This window comes from Ochotona princeps, chromosome 2, assembly GCF_030435755.1.
Source record: "Ochotona princeps isolate mOchPri1 chromosome 2, mOchPri1.hap1, whole genome shotgun sequence".
NCBI lineage: Eukaryota > Metazoa > Chordata > Mammalia > Lagomorpha > Ochotonidae > Ochotona > Ochotona princeps.
The window spans coordinates 49,766,374-49,771,058 of record NC_080833.1 but is presented as its reverse complement, the minus strand read 5'-3'; the positions used below and the strand labels follow the sequence as shown (position 1 = coordinate 49,771,058).

At 43.9% G+C, this 4,685-nt stretch overlaps 1 non-coding gene across 1 annotated transcript; it reads right to left on the bottom strand.

The window, feature by feature from the left end:
- Positions 1-2,883: 2,883 nt before the first annotated feature.
- LOC118758699 (U6 spliceosomal RNA) lies at positions 2,884-2,990 on the bottom strand. Its single transcript, XR_004995794.1, has one exon. It is a non-coding gene; the product is annotated as a U6 spliceosomal RNA (small nuclear RNA).
- Between the last annotated feature and the right edge of the window lie 1,695 nt (positions 2,991-4,685).

Below are 4,685 nucleotides of genomic sequence, written 5' to 3'. Positions count from 1 at the left end.
GAAAAAAAGCGGAACTGTATACATTGTTGCTGGTAGTGCCAAATGGTGCAGCTGCCATGAAAAACAGCCTGGAGGTTCCTCAAAATATTAAAAATAGAAGTCCCATCTGATCCAGCAATTCCTACTTCTTGATATTTATCACAAGGATTGACACCAAGAACTCAAGAGATATTAGTCATTTTATATTCATTACAGCAGTACCATTCATGACAGGGAAGACGTGGAAATAAACTAAGTGTCTATTAGTGGTTGAGGGATCAAGAAAATGCCACTGTGCATACAGCAGGATGTTACTGAGTGTTTAAAAAGGAAGGAAATTCTGCAATATGGGACAACCCGGATGAACCTTGCAGAAATTACACTAAGTGAAATGAGCCAGTCACAGAAAGACAGATAATGCATGATTCCCCTCATATGAGCTATTCAAAGTGGTCACACTGACAAAGCCCAAGTGGAAAGTGAGTTGCCATGAGCCAGGAAGAACAGTAAATGTGCAGTTACTCATCAATGGGTGCAGGTTTTAGTAAAGAAAGCCTAGTGGGTTCAGGAGACATGCATGGTACACTGTACCTGAATTCAACAATACTGTATCATGCATTTATCATGTGGATCTCAAGCCGAGCATTCACGCAGCAGTTAAAGCAGAAACTCCAAGGCTTGGGCTTGGGTCTCGGGCAGTGAGCTGGCTCACATGCTGCCTGTTGTGCTGGAGGAAATGGGCAATGACTGGCTTCCTTGGCACAGCTCAGGTGCTCTTGAGTGTGGAGGCCCTTCCTGACTTACTGAGAATGGAAGCTGCTGATGCTATAGGAAGGAGGATTATCTACTCTTTCTCCCACTTACATTGTAACAGCAGAGAGCTTTTTAATTCATTCACCCTTCCCTTACATCACAAGATCCCTACAATGTCACGACACACATAAAGAGCAGAACACTGCAGTCGAGAATACAGCTGAAGGACTTGAAAGGGGCAAAGGGAGAGGGAGGAAGGGGAGGGAGAGAGGTGAAAGCCCTATGCCTGCAAAACTGTAAAACAGAAAACAAGAATAAAAAAATCTAGTTGCAATGTGGAAAAAAGACACATAGAGGTGTTTTGTTTTGTTTTCCTGAAAACACTTTTCGTTACCAAAGAGGGACATGCGGCACCACATGTGTGTTTCAAGCAGGCGGGTGCCTTGCTACCCCAGCCAATATTCCCACAGCTGAATTGTAGGTCTTGACATCTCCAGTGTGAATTCTGACCTGGAAACCTGACCTTCCAACATCTTACACACTGACCTTTCACCTCTCCTATTTCCTTGCTCTCCTGACCACCTCTGGCCTCCCAGACTAGAACCGGCTGCTGCCTGGTAGGGTTTTGTTGTCTTCCAACCTTGGCGAGTATTAACAACTGATGACACCCCATTTCCTGATGCAACCAGAGGTAGCTCTGAAATCCTGACCAATGAAGCACGCTATCAATTGGAGATGACATGTTAGCTGAAAACTGTTAACCATTTCAGCTCCAACTTCTTGACCCATTTCCCACCTATGAAGCTAAACCCTGTGATGGTTCATTTAAATTTCACTGCTGCATGCATAAATGCCATATCTCACCCAAAGCATATTATTTTCATCTCATGTCCAGAATATCAAGTGTTTATTTTGCATGAGCATTTATGCCACCATCAATTTGTCGGTTATGCTTTAGACTTTTGTTCATTCATTACTAGTATCCTCTTGCTGTTCTCCCAAGTAGGCTTCTGTGGTGTTTCATGCCTTTTCAGTCCCCCAAACTCCTCCATCTCCAATGCCACAGACTGTGTTAGCTCCATTCATTAGCTGTTGCCCTGGCTTCCCATTTCCCCGTGCCGTGTTAGAGGCGCCTTCGCTCTCCTCCCTTAATCCTTCACCTGTCTCCCACACATGCCATGAACTCCCTTTTTCCTTTCAGGAGCGTTGTGTTTATTCTGCTTCTGGTGCTGTGTCCTCCCTCCTCCTTCTGCAACATTCACTATTTCTTTCAAACTCAGCAAAGGGTCATTTGCTTGACAAAACCTCCCTTTGCTAAATGTCCTTCACCACAAGCAGACTTGGAGGCCTCTTTTCTCTGTTTCCCCAGAAAGGTATCCATCCCAGGGAACTGTCATCGTCTCCTTTTTAGTTTGATTTGCATGCCAGACCCTAATCAAGTTATGTTTACCGAGTGAATAAGTGAATGAATGAATGACTTTGGGATTTGAGGCACAAAATATTTTGCCCATCTCTCACCCACTTGCCCTTCCTACTGAAGCTCTTAACTGCATTTGTCTTTGTAAAAATATTATTTATAACTTTTCTACCATTGGTTTTACTTATTTAGACACAAGTATTATCATTCTCTCCACACTTCAGCTTGAGCCAATTGTTCAGATCTACATCAACAGTGAGTCTCCTAAAACATGCAGTACACATGTGTTGACTTATTCTCATTTGCTTACTTAAAAATAATTCTTAGAATTGTAATTTGAGTAAAAGTAATTTGTCTGAGTAAAAGTTATAATTGCTCAGATAAAGTGCTCAATACAGGATTCTTGAGTTCAACTGAATTTAGTCCTTTGTCACACACAGTCCTAAATATGTAAGAAAAAGTGCCAAAATAAACTAAATTTAAAGTTCCCAAGGATTTAGCATTGTTTCTAGAAGATGGATGGGCAAATGATGGGTATTAAGGACCAGTGTTGTAGTGCAGTAAGTTAAGATGGGATTCACAATGCTTGAAATTCTGCATCAGAGTACGGATTGGAACCCTAGCTGCTCCTCGCTAAGGTGCTCAGAAGGCAATGAATGCTGATTCAATTACTTGGGTGTTCCCATCCATGTGGGAGACATACTGGGAGGTTTTGGCTCCTGGGCTTAGCCTGGACCAGCCCTGACTGTTGTGGTCATTTGGGTGTCATTCTTACGCAGGGGTCATGTTGATCTTCTCTGTATTGTTCCAATTTTAGTATATATTCTGCTGAAGTGAGCACTGTTGTGGTAATTTAGGGAATGAGCCAGTGGATGGAAAATATCTTTCTATTTCTCTCTTCCTTGTTATGCTACCTTTCCAATATGTAAATAAAGTGTTAAAATATGAAATACTAAAACAGTTTTTGTGATCAAACAAGGAGTCTCCTATATCGTACATCAGAAGCAAGCAAATTCAAGTTGCTGACACAATGCTACATCTCAGGAATTCCCCCAGAAGGACAGCACTGTCCTACGAATCCCCAGAACCCATCAGATATCAGGAGGGAAGGCCAACAAAAGCCATTCACCAACTCCCCGTGTGCTTGCATGAATATGGTGCCTTTGGATTTAGACTACAGTTTGGTCTCTTTTCTAAACCCAAGGCTCTGATCTGGTGTTTGGGCTTCGAGGTTTACTAGCACAGACTGACAGGCTATCTTTCCTACTCAAACACTGTCCTTCTTGGCTGACATCTTGTGCTATGGAGGATGAAGACATCCCCACCGGGAAGAGTGGTTGTATCTCAAACATGGTGATGAGGTGGGCAGCACTCTGTCAGATCAGTTATGTATCAGGCTTGTCTTGTGCACGGTTCTCATCACTGTTTTTTCTCTCAAAGGTTCACCTGTGCACAATCTGCTGTCTCCCAGAGACAGATCTGCAGACAACGGCGCATCAATGGCTGTCACCCTTGTGAGAACATTACACAAAGTTTCCCTGTCAACCTCTGACAAATTCCCTTGATTTCTAGAATAAGTGTTTGAACATAAGGGGCAGACACCTTCTTCTGTTGTCATTGACCTGCCCTGAGAAAAAGATTCTTCAGCTGCTGTGAAACATATGAGCTGGTCTTCACTGGGAGCTTGATTTTTAACATTTATTTAAAAGACACAGACAGAAAGACAGAGAGATGGAGCGAGAGAGAGGGAAAGAAGTGGAGACAGATCTCCCATATATTCTCATCCACTCTAAAGCCAGGGCCAGTCCATGCTGAAGCAAGGAGCCAGGACCCCTCCCCAGGTCTCCCACATGGGTTATAGAAATCCAGCTACTTGAGTCCTGATCTGCTGTCTCTCAAGGTACACATTAGCAGGAAGCTGTTGTTGGAAGGGAGATCAAGCCCCTACACCAACGTTCAGAAATGGGGTGTGGGCTTCCTATGTGGATATTTTAACTTCTATGCTAAATTCCTTACCCCCATTTTTTTTCAGTACACCTAATTTCTGTTTCTTTTATAGTCACTGCAGCTTTGGCAGTGAAAAACTGGCAGACCATTCCTAAGGGCCATTTAGGAAGGAAGGGAGTGGTCTGCAGGTGGGTTTTCTCTTCTGTCTGCTTCCCCAGCTCCCACTGGAGCTGTGGCAGGGGAGCTGTTCAGCTTTCTAGTAGGTCTTGTGGTGAAACTTCATAAAACTCTCCTAGGGTGCAAAGAGCACATGGTATCATAGTGTTCTGTGATGCCAGTCTAGTGTTCATGGTCTAACTTGGTTGATGTCAGTCAAACTGGAAGAGCAGCTGGCAGGGGGCACTGTCCAGCGACATGCAAACAACAGCAGCTCTTCTTCAGTGTTGCCTTCGAAGTCTATTCAGCATGTGGCGCTCTCTCTACATCTGCTCTGGCCTGTTCTGAGCCAGCTCTGCTGTTAGAATTCAACTCTTGCGGTGGCCTCCCTCATTTCCCCCGCATCCTCTTTGTCCACGCAAACAGAAGTTAT